We start from the raw sequence: 13,442 nt of genomic DNA on the forward strand, positions 1-13,442 counted from the left end.
TATAACTGATTTCGACTTCTGTTATTAACAGTTATTTAATTTGCCTGCATTTATTTATATTCCCTCTTTCTTCACTTTCTCTTTTAGCTTCTTATGGGGAGATTTAGAAAGAAGCCAAAAAGTCTAAATTAGTGTAAGTCACCCAAGTTCTGGATGTTCATAAGAAATGAAAAGATTGACTTCATGAGCTGCGGCGGGCTGGTGCTCTGCTTGGGGTTTGTTTCCTGCCTTGCACCCTGTGTTAGCTGGGATTGGCTCCAGCAGACCCCTGTAACTCTCTAGTTAGGATATAGCAGGTTAGAAAATGGATGGATGGATGGACTTCATGAGGAAAAGTACATAATAAACAAGAAATTTTGCATCAGATATTTGAAATATTAAAGTGTGTGCTTCAATTTCAATGTTTAAAGTCTAAATACTCTTTATTGTAATAGAAAAAATTAAAAATAACATCATATTCATAACCATTGACCTTGAAATACTCTATAACGATACCCCACATTCTTATGTTTCAAATTTGTCATTATTAAACTTCTCTCTTACAGTACTAATACCAAATATGAAGAACATATTAGTGATCAGCAACTTTAAAATAGCGTAAAACAACACTTTACATATCTATATTATTGAGCCCCAATTTTTTGAAGTTTTGTGAAAAGGAGTAAATTTGACCCCTTGTATCCTATTGAGGTGAACCCCTGGGGTCAGTTGATCTGGCATGCACAGCTTCAAGTCCTTCTGGTCATTTAGACGTAAGACAAAAGGATGTAAAATTTGGCTTTTTTAGGTCAAGAGGGGTAAAAATAGAGGGGGGATCTCAAAAAGCATGACACCTTGCATAACTAGATATCAAGATGAGCCAAATGGTAGATCATATGTCGGGTTTTCTGCGAACTGGTGAGTCAGGAGGAGCCAAACATAAACAATAAAGTGATTTCAAAGCATCCATTACTAATTCTTATGAACTCAAAAACCAAACTAGAGTCAAAATTTTTTTTTTTCCAAGTAGAGAGTTAAAAAAAGCTTTTTTCCTAAGTGTTTTCACTATGTTGCCACAATGTTTGGACATTACTTTAACCATGCAGCTATCTAATATAAATGGCTGCCATAATAATTTGTGAATTTCCCCTTGGGATTAATAAAGTGTCTATCTATCTATCTATCTATCTATCTATCTATCTATCTATCTATCTATCTATCTATCTATCTAATGTCATGTGTAACAGGACATGTACATTATGTCATTAGCAAACCATGTAGTATCACACAAAATGATGGCGCCCATAAAACACAAACACACAAAGCAGTGACAAAATAACATAATCAAAGTAACATTAATAATCAAAGTAACATTAAACAAGAAAACAAAACCACAGCATTATTTGCAGAAATGTAGCAATTGCTCCACACATACAAGCACAACTCTTTTAGGATAATTGTCTGATACTGCAAATTTTTCCCCTTCGTTTTTGCATCTTTGGAATCTTTTGAGTGGAAGTGTTGTACAGTCCCAAGTATGTATTATTTTTTTAGCCTTTTACATTTTTGTAGCACTTTGCTTTATATAATCTCCTACTAGTTACTGCAAATGTGACCTAAATCCTCCCTTTAGCACTCTATCTGGTGCTGCTTCTGATACACTTGACCTGCTTTTCCACTGTTTTCTTGTTGCTAAAATGCTGACACATCCGATTACAGTTGACTTTCATTTTATTCAAATGTATTATATTGCTCCCTTTGAAACTTCTAATTTCCGTTTTAACTTTTAGGCCTCTTTTCTAGATAGCTATTATAGATTTCCTTTTTTTCTGCACTGATTTTAAATATTAAACAAAAAATATAAAACTAGACTCTATTTTGTTAGATATTAATTTAAATAAGCAGTAGCAAACTAATAAACATAAGGTTCATTTTGTCTGAACTGTTCCCAAAGGTATCAATAAGTAAATCTAAATTCACTAAACAGAAGCAATATTTAGGTAACTGTCATCAGTCAGTCATCATCCAACCCGCTATATCCGAACACAGGGTCACGGGGGTCTGCTGGAGCCAATCACAGCCAACACAGGGCTCAAGGCAGGAACAAACCCTGGGACGGGGCGCCAGACCACCGCAGTTTAGGTAACTGAAAAGGCATTAAAATAAAAGATAGGGCTAACAGAGGAGAGGAAAACAAAACCCCAGCTGACACCACTCCTCCAAGAAATAAACCTTTAGGAGACTCACAATTCCTTAGTGTTAAAGTTTCAGGTCATTTACATTTTTTTCTCATTGTTATAAACTTTTTCAAGAGTTTAGTTTACATTACAGTTTTTTTGCGTCACTCCTTTTTTGCTTTAACTTAGTTAAAATATTCACGGGGACCACCATATTTTTTGTATACAAAGAGATGACCAGCGGCCACAATCTGTGATGTAATCAGGTCAACAGTATATAGGTCATTGTATTGCACTTATTCTTTATTGTGATTCCACTAAAGACATTTTGTGTGTGTTTCATTGCTTAAGTATTTCAGGGTTAGATCCTTATTATGTATTTGTCTGACATGTATGTTCTGTTTATGAGATTTATTTTTCATTTAGGCTTTGTTTGAAAGTATTTTATTTTATTGCCACCTTGATTTTCTTAGAGACATGTCATGTGACTGTGTTTGGAAATGACATTATAAATTTACAACGGCTTTACTAGCTGCTATTCCTTGATGGAAACTCTATGTATTCATTTTGTTTAGAGTAGTAGGTTATCATTTATTATTGTTATTTTATTAAATGCTGAGGTAATGTGTGGGGCCAGGGAACCCTTCAAAATATTTTCCATTAAAATGATGATTAATTATGTGTTTGCGTTATAAGAATTCACTTTACAAAGTGGTTTCCATGAACAGATTATCCATCCATCCATTTTCCAACCCGCTATATCCTAACTACAGGGTCACAGGGGTCTGCTGGAGCCAATCCCAGCCAACACAGGGCACAAGGCAGGAAACAAATCCCAGGCAGGGCACCAGCCCTCCGCAGTGAGCAAATTATCTCCTGTTATAATTATATTATTATAATTATATTATAATATATATATATTATAATTATATTAGTGGTGAAAGCCTGCATGCCTCTGAATGTCTCTGCTTCAAGTTGTAGTTACAGTACATAGCTCACCACTTTAGTAATCACATGGAAATTGAAGGTAAGCTGAATTGTTTTAAATTTTATAAGAACTTTTATTTTAAGACTATTAATAAAACAGGTAGAGATCCTACATTTGGTTGTGCTTTTGATACTTAAGTAGAATTATTATCTGGTACTTTAAAATTTCTACTTAAGTAATTTTCTCTATGGCAAATTTTCTTTTACTTAGGTAACCTTCCAGAAAGGTATCTGTACAGCTGTTGGGTACTTTATATAACACTGAATGTCAATTAGGGCATTATTCATTATTAACAGCATATATCCACTAAAAGTAGATACCTATGTGGCACTGTTGCCTTTAAACCCAACAGACAGATGCTCAGGACACAGGGTAAAAGCACTATGAAGATCTTTAATTCTTTTTTCTTCTATAAACAGTGCCTCCAAGCACCACAGCTGCACTAAACAAGCAAGTAATTCAAAATTCTTAATAATAAATACAAATCTCTTCTCCTCCACACCTCCCAGAAAGCTTCATTTACCTCCACCCGACTCTGGCCCGCCTGCTGGGTCTTCAGCAGTCCTTTAAATAGTCCTTGACTAGGACGTGCTTCTGCTCTTCCATCCATGTGACTTGTCAGCACTTCCGGTTCAGACAGAGAATTAAAGTTCTTTAATCAGCCTAGAAGTACAGCCCGTCCTCGTGACTTCCTAGTATTTCTGGGCTATAAGGGAAGCAAGACCACCTGGTCCTTTCACAGCACCCCCTGGCGGCACCCAACAGTGCTGAGATAGCGAACTCCATGTCCCAGGATGCCCTGTGGGAATCCAGGGTACCGCTGTACTCCAGGGGAGCTGCCATCTAGCATCTGGGGGGAGGCAGTGTGCTAAAAAAGCTGCCTCTCCCCATCCTTTCATCTCAAAGGGGCATCCCGGCTGGATTCAGCTGTCAGCCGTCTCCTACACACCGCTTTCCAAAACTTAAAACACAGTACATAAATTCACAACCTCCTTGAGTTTTCAACTTTTATTTGATTATAAATGCATAACATTATTTCAAGCACATCACTAAAAAAGTTCACTTTTAAATGCATGAGTATACAGTGTATGAGACAAGATCTCAGTACACAGTATGAGCAGTATGAGTATACAGTGCATATGCTGTTAAGATTTAACTAAGTTCTAAAAGATGAGTCATAAAAGCTGACATCTCAGCTAAAACAACTCGTCTCTTACAAATCTCAGCTGCAGTGGGCAGAGTGCAGACACAAGCTTCACAACAGGTGTGATCTCAAACTAATGCAGTGATGAAAACAAACCTTAGGGCAATCGGAAAATGCCTACAGAGTACAGTGATTAAAATTAAATAAGTACATAATTTAACAAAAGTAAATGAAGTGGTTAATATTGCAAATATTGTAAACAGTTAAACCTCCCTTTGGATGCTGAATGTTACTATATACAGTAGTATATTATGATTTGTGCTATAAGGAAAGAGGTATTTATCATATTCTGAAATTAATGTGTACATTTTACCATATTGGACAGTTGAATAAGTCATGTTGGCTTAAAATATGATATCTACAGCATATGTATTGGGCTTCTTTTTACACAAGTAGTTCTAATATGTGGGCAGCATGGTGGTGTATCGGTAGCACAGCTGCTTCACAACAAGATGGCTGAGCTTCTAGTCCAGGGTGCTCCCTGCATGGAGTTTGCATGCTCTTGTCACGTCCATTCGGGTTTCCACTGGGTGCCCAAGTTTCCTCCCACAGTACAAAGACTTGCAGGTTAGGTGGATTTGTGTGTGTGTTCACCCTGTGATGGGTTGGTGTCCTGTTCCTGCTTTGCACCCAATGCTTGCTGGGATAGTCTGAGGCTTCACTGCTCTAAATAACTGGGTTTAGAAGATGGATGGATGTTCCTAAAAAATCAAAAATAGGATTTATTGTGGTTTATGATGAAATTATTCTCTCTATTGAGCAGTAGTTGAGTGGTTGTATTACAAGATATATCACAAAGACAGAAAAAGGACATGATGAGGTTTAAGTCTCCCCGCTGGAATGACAGCACTTGAAAATTTCTGAGGAGGAGGAAAAGGTGCAGCATATTGTTCTGCATGTACAGTAAATCACATTTTTTTTATTAATCTGTTGCGACTAAGTAATTATACAGTATTGGAATTTCAGGAACTGTAAAACATACTGAAACTGTGTAAGTAGAAAAGGAGAAAAGAGTACATCAGTTATGTACTTTAATGTTTTCTCGTATATCATAATACTGGAGATTGGTGACATTCAAGTACGATTTTCACCATACTATGTGTATAAATACTACTACTATATGTGCATAATTGATCTTAAAATTATGAAAAAATGTTCTGGCATCTGCCACTTTCATGTGGTTGAAAGACAGACTTTTCGTTTACTATCTTTTGTACATTTTCTGTAATCTCTTCACAGGTTTAGTGTGGAGAATTCCTTTCCTTTTAAAGGATACTAATTGACGTCACCAGTGGCAAATGCAAACCTGCCCAAAGAATGCTTCAGACTTGAGTGCATATCGAGTGTTAAAGCATTGTCCTTCTGAACACTCATAGATCAGAATGGAAAGGGTATTGTGGCAGTGTAAAACCTCAGAATATTTCTGAGACATCAATAGATATATATAGCGTAAAAGCAACTACAAGTACAGCCATGCTGACTATAAGACAGAGTTAATGGCTGTATGGATACTGGTAAGAGAGGGGAGAGGTAAGAAGTAAATGTGACTCAAGGTAGAGAAAATGAAGGCAATGAATCCACAGTTAAAAACAGAAGGAAACACTGGATTCCCGTACAAGATTGATAGTGATTAAATTTGTAACATGTAGAAATAGAATGGTGGTCCCAATTGATATGTGGTCAGTCCCTTAAAGGCACGTCTCCTCTGCATTGCCTCTGTTCTTCACAGTTTACAAATTCCTGCTTTTATTTTTGTGTTTAATATAACTGCAGTCTGTTAGAGCAAAAATTCACTGGCCACTGGTAACTCATTAACACTGAGTAGTAAAAATAAGACATCATAAACCTTCAGTATTTCAAACTGAAGCTGACATTAGAAATGACACTATTTTATATGTTACATTTGCTTCATGCAGCTCCTTTTTATTTTGACTTTAGTAAATTAAGCTGATTGCAAATTCATTTTTGTAAAAACTAATTGAAACACCATAATCTAAGATGTTTTGACCTTGAAAAGCTAGAATATAAACCTAAAAACCTTATGCCAGTACAGCCTTAGATAATAATAATCCCTTTTAGACATGGTAATGTACAGTAGTTTTAGAGTTTTAAATGCTCATATTAATCGTCGCTTGTGTGTTAAGTGTGCATCTCCGGATCACCTAAAAAATCAAAGTTGTTACTTTTGTTATGTCAGTGTGTCATTTAGTGTGATTTGGGCTCAGCACAGGGGCTTTGATCGGATTATTGCATACGTTTCATTTTCTTCCTAAGCAGAGCATTTGAGGAAATGAAACATTCAAAGAGGGTTTATTATTAGGTGGTCTTAAAACGTACACACAGATGATCTGCACATTTTGTGTTAAAGTAGCTCATGTGCGAGATATTTGGTATGTCTGTCTGGACATATAGAGTACATATTGGTAGCTCTAAACCTTACCCATATAGGAATGCTCAATATTTTCTTATTTTAGTCAGGATATATGAACCACAAGTACAAAGCCAAAATGGGATGAGAGGATGTATTACTTTGCTGCTTGACAGGGACTTTGGAAGGAGATCTGTGGTCTAAACCTATGAAAAGATATTCAGTCTTCGTGAAGAAGGCATTATAGTCCAGATCTGAACCTGCCAGTCATAAGTAATGAGACATTAAATGAATAATTAATCAGCCACACACCCTACAAATCATCACAAGGTGCTTTACAAAACACATTTCAAAAATGAAACATGGAAGAACTTTCAATACATGATGAAGTGGCAAGAAACAACATTAAAGATACATAAAGAAATATTGTAATACAATAGAAAAAGATTTGAATGTGAAGAAAGTTTGGATCATCAACAGGAAAGCCCCTTTTTATTAGTCTTATCAGTGGCTGACAAGAGACATATTCCCCGAAGGTTGTTGATTTTAATAGGAGACCCTTACTGATGTTCTCCCCCCTGCTTCCAGTTTTAATAGAAGTTTAAAGCAGAGGGACTGGAAGCGGTGGTTTAGGAGGTGAGACAATTGGTCTTTATCTAGGTTTTCTTCTGGTTGAAAAGGAAAACCAGTCTGTAACCGCGTCACTCTAAAACACTTTTACTGTTATACCCATGAAACTCCTTTCCAGTAGATGTGAACTTTGCTGACGATATGAACTGAATAATAAATTGTAGTAAACAAAATGACAGTATGATGGAAAAAGAATGGGTACAATTGTTACACAACATGTGAATTCGAGAATATAGTTCTGAGTCAAAAAGATTAAAATTGAATTGAGGAGCTTTATAAGGTAAATTTAGACAATTCCACGGATGTAACTACAGAAACATAGCTTATTAGGGAGTACAAACCACAAATCTAAATAATTTTAGACCAAGAATTGCAATACAAGTTATTGGAACTGGAAGAAGGTAGGCATCACTTGGTGTCTATTATGATCTGCATGACTCTCTTGACTAAGATGAAGCTATGCATCTAAAAGCTTTTCTTCAAGATGTTAGAGAGAAATGAATGTATATGGCAGGCCTCAAGCAATCAAAAGACAGTCTGGTGTACAACTCAGTAGTAGGCTTTATGGCCTAAGAAGACTAAATGGGTCCAGGTTATATTTCTTAAAAATGAAAAGAAGAGAACCGTTAAATCCCTCAACCACCTAGACCCTTAGAATAAAACACGGATTCTTCCTATATAAAGAGTTTACTCCAGTGGCTCTCAACCTGTGTGGCGGGCCCCCCTAGAGAGGGGCAAAGATGTGAAAAAAAGAAAACAAGAATCAAAAATATGAAAAAGAATCTGTTGAAACCAAAACAAATTAACTTAAACTACATTCTGATACTAGAATAATAAATACGGAGTTAGATTAAAGTTAAGTAGGTAAAATAAAATACTGTATGCATCTACATTTCAAAAAAATGTTAGGGCGATTAAAACTGTTATGAAAACTTGGGTGCAAATACTTAAAGGTTGAGAAACGTTGGTTTACTCAATATAAAAAGAAATTCATTTAAAAAATTGAAAAGATCAAACATATAATGTTGCTTTAAAACACGCAATTACATTTAAAAAAACAAATTCCGAATCCATACAATAATAAGCTGAAATGAGCTGGAAGTGCATAAACAAGATATAAATAAAGCACTTAAAAGTGAAAACCACAAATTCAAGAGAGGGCCACTAGCAGATGTATTATTCACTAGCATTAGCTGTTTAGCTTTTCCAGCTTGTATCTGGCCCGGGTGTGTTTGTAAATGATGGAGGGCCTGCCCCTTTAGGTTCAACATAAGGGGGACAAGGTGCATAACATAACAAAAAAATATATTAATAGTCAACATAAAACAATGATATTTAATTAATAAACAGAACATTATTCACAATTAAATATATTAACAAGAAAACAAATACACACACATTTTACAAGATAGCATTTAAAAGAAAACAAATAGATCAGATGAAAAGAAACCCCACTTGAGACAGGGATGATACTGTGTCTGTAGTGTTACCATCTCAGTTATCTGGTTGGCATAATTTAAGAAATGCTGGCAGGTAACCTGATGCATTGAAGTTAACTGGCACCTGTAATTGTTAAGATGAGATTTAAACATGCGATATCATATAGGATGGCAGCCTTTGCTTCACTAGCTACCCATGTGGAAGTATTTTACGGTTAATATTATTTAATTCACATCCTTCCTGATAACTTTTTTATTTATAGGCAGTAGTACTAGGGTGTTGTACCATGTTAACCATTATAGATGTAATGAGAAGTCAAGCAAAATGACACCTTTTATTGGCTAACTGAAAAGATTACAATATGCAGGCTTTTCAGGAAACTCAGGCCTCTTCTTCAGGCAAGATGTAAGATGCCTGAGTTACCTCGAAAGCTTGCATATTGTAATCTTTTCAGTTAGCCAATAAAAGGTGTCATTTTGCTTGACTTCTCATTACGTATTTATAGGGAGACTAGTGGTGCAGTGATATGCCCTGCCACTCCCTAACACTGGCAGGATAATTACACTTCCACCCGCAATTCCTTCCTTGTGTTCTCCAGGTGACATTATATGGGGCTGACATGTGCTAGTGTGCCATGTGATGGACTGGCACTGCCTTACACTATTTTCTGCCTGGTTTGTTCCTTATTAACTTGTATTAAAGAGAATATTTTATGACATGTACATTTTTCTATATTTCAAATACAGAAAATTATCTCCTGTTATAATTATATTATTATAATTATATTATAATATATATATATTATAATTATATTAGTGGTGAAAGCCTGCATGCCTCTGAATGTCTCTGCTTCAAGTTGTAGTTACAGTACATAGCTCACCACTTTAGTAATCACATGGAAATTGAAGGTAAGCTGAATTGTTTTAAATTTTATAAGAACTTTTATTTTAAGACTATTAATAAAACAGGTAGAGATCCTACATTTGGTTGTGCTTTTGATACTTAAGTAGAATTATTATCTGGTACTTTAAAATTTCTACTTAAGTAATTTTCTCTATGGCAAATTTTCTTTTACTTAGGTAACCTTCCAGAAAGGTATCTGTACAGCTGTTGGGTACTTTATATAACACTGAATGTCAATTAGGGCATTATTCATTATTAACAGCATATATCCACTAAAAGTAGATACCTATGTGGCACTGTTGCCCCTTTAAACCCAACAGACAGATGCTCAGGACACAGGGTAAAAGCACTATGAAGATCTTTAATTCTTTTTTCTTCTATAAACAGTGCCTCCAAGCACCACAGCTGCACTAAACAAGCAAGTAATTCAAAATTCTTAATAATAAATACAAATCTCTTCTCCTCCACACCTCCCAGAAAGCTTCATTTACCTCCACCCGACTCTGGCCCGCCTGCTGGGTCTTCAGCAGTCCTTTAAATAGTCCTTGACTAGGACGTGCTTCTGCTCTTCCATCCATGTGACTTGTCAGCACTTCCGGTTCAGACAGAGAATTAAAGTTCTTTAATCAGCCTAGAAGTACAGCCCGTCCTCGTGACTTCCTAGTATTTCTGGGCTATAAGGGAAGCAAGACCACCTGGTCCTTTCACAGCACCCCCTGGCGGCACCCAACAGTGCTGAGATAGCGAACTCCATGTCCCAGGATGCCCTGTGGGAATCCAGGGTACCGCTGTACTCCAGGGGAGCTGCCATCTAGCATCTGGGGGGAGGCAGTGTGCTAAAAAAGCTGCCTCTCCCCATCCTTTCATCTCAAAGGGGCATCCCGGCTGGATTCAGCTGTCAGCCGTCTCCTACACACCGCTTTCCAAAACTTAAAACACAGTACATAAATTCACAACCTCCTTGAGTTTTCAACTTTTATTTGATTATAAATGCATAACATTATTTCAAGCACATCACTAAAAAAGTTCACTTTTAAATGCATGAGTATACAGTGTATGAGACAAGATCTCAGTACACAGTATGAGCAGTATGAGTATACAGTGCATATGCTGTTAAGATTTAACTAAGTTCTAAAAGATGAGTCATAAAAGCTGACATCTCAGCTAAAACAACTCGTCTCTTACAAATCTCAGCTGCAGTGGGCAGAGTGCAGACACAAGCTTCACAACAGGTGTGATCTCAAACTAATGCAGTGATGAAAACAAACCTTAGGGGCAATCGGAAAATGCCTACAGAGTACAGTGATTAAAATTAAATAAGTACATAATTTAACAAAAGTAAATGAAGTGGTTAATATTGCAAATATTGTAAACAGTTAAACCTCCCTTTGGATGCTGAATGTTACTATATACAGTAGTATATTATGATTTGTGCTATAAGGAAAGAGGTATTTATCATATTCTGAAATTAATGTGTACATTTTACCATATTGGACAGTTGAATAAGTCATGTTGGCTTAAAATATGATATCTACAGCATATGTATTGGGCTTCTTTTTACACAAGTAGTTCTAATATGTGGGCAGCATGGTGGTGTATCGGTAGCACAGCTGCTTCACAACAAGATGGCTGAGCTTCTAGTCCAGGGTGCTCCCTGCATGGAGTTTGCATGCTCTTGTCACGTCCATTCGGGTTTCCACTGGGTGCCCAAGTTTCCTCCCACAGTACAAAGACTTGCAGGTTAGGTGGATTTGTGTGTGTGTTCACCCTGTGATGGGTTGGTGTCCTGTTCCTGCTTTGCACCCAATGCTTGCTGGGATAGTCTGAGGCTTCACTGCTCTAAATAACTGGGTTTAGAAGATGGATGGATGTTCCTAAAAAATCAAAAATAGGATTTATTGTGGTTTATGATGAAATTATTCTCTCTATTGAGCAGTAGTTGAGTGGTTGTATTACAAGATATATCACAAAGACAGAAAAAGGACATGATGAGGTTTAAGTCTCCCCGCTGGAATGACAGCACTTGAAAATTTCTGAGGAGGAGGAAAAGGTGCAGCATATTGTTCTGCATGTACAGTAAATCACATTTTTTTTATTAATCTGTTGCGACTAAGTAATTATACAGTATTGGAATTTCAGGAACTGTAAAACATACTGAAACTGTGTAAGTAGAAAAGGAGAAAAGAGTACATCAGTTATGTACTTTAATGTTTTCTCGTATATCATAATACTGGAGATTGGTGACATTCAAGTACGATTTTCACCATACTATGTGTATAAATACTACTACTATATGTGCATAATTGATCTTAAAATTATGAAAAAATGTTCTGGCATCTGCCACTTTCATGTGGTTGAAAGACAGACTTTCGCTCGTTTACTATCTTTTGTACATTTTCTGTAATCTCTTCACAGGTTTAGTGTGGAGAATTCCTTTCCTTTTAAAGGATACTAATTGACGTCACCAGTGGCAAATGCAAACCTGCCCAAAGAATGCTTCAGACTTGAGTGCATATCGAGTGTTAAAGCATTGTCCTTCTGAACACTCATAGATCAGAATGGAAAGGGTATTGTGGCAGTGTAAAACCTCAGAATATTTCTGAGACATCAATAGATATATATAGCGTAAAAGCAACTACAAGTACAGCCATGCTGACTATAAGACAGAGTTAATGGCTGTATGGATACTGGTAAGAGAGGGGAGAGGTAAGAAGTAAATGTGACTCAAGGTAGAGAAAATGAAGGCAATGAATCCACAGTTAAAAACAGAAGGAAACACTGGATTCCCGTACAAGATTGATAGTGATTAAATTTGTAACATGTAGAAATAGAATGGTGGTCCCAATTGATATGTGGTCAGTCCCTTAAAGGCACGTCTCCTCTGCATTGCCTCTGTTCTTCACAGTTTACAAATTCCTGCTTTTATTTTTGTGTTTAATATAACTGCAGTCTGTTAGAGCAAAAATTCACTGGCCACTGGTAACTCATTAACACTGAGTAGTAAAAATAAGACATCATAAACCTTCAGTATTTCAAACTGAAGCTGACATTAGAAATGACACTATTTTATATGTTACATTTGCTTCATGCAGCTCCTTTTTATTTTGACTTTAGTAAATTAAGCTGATTGCAAATTCATTTTTGTAAAAACTAATTGAAACACCATAATCTAAGATGTTTTGACCTTGAAAAGCTAGAATATAAACCTAAAAACCTTATGCCAGTACAGCCTTAGATAATAATAATCCCTTTTAGACATGGTAATGTACAGTAGTTTTAGAGTTTTAAATGCTCATATTAATCGTCTTGTGTGTTAAGTGTGCATCTCCGGATCACCTAAAAAATCAAAGTTGTTACTTTTGTTATGTCAGTGTGTCATTTAGTGTGATTTGGGCTCAGCACAGGGGCTTTGATCGGATTATTGCATACGTTTCATTTTCTTCCTAAGCAGAGCATTTGAGGAAATGAAACATTCAAAGAGGGTTTATTATTAGGTGGTCTTAAAACGTACACACAGATGATCTGCACATTTTGTGTTAAAGTAGCTCATGTGCGAGATATTTGGTATGTCTGTCTGGACATATAGAGTACATATTGGTAGCTCTAAACCTTACCCATATAGGAATGCTCAATATTTTCTTATTTTAGTCAGGATATATGAACCACAAGTACAAAGCCAAAATGGGATGAGAGGATGTATTACTTTGCTGCTTGACAGGGACTTTGGAAGGAGATCTGTGGTCTAAACCTATG

This window comes from Polypterus senegalus, chromosome 13 (genome assembly GCF_016835505.1).
Source record: "Polypterus senegalus isolate Bchr_013 chromosome 13, ASM1683550v1, whole genome shotgun sequence".
Lineage (NCBI taxonomy): Eukaryota > Metazoa > Chordata > Cladistia > Polypteriformes > Polypteridae > Polypterus > Polypterus senegalus.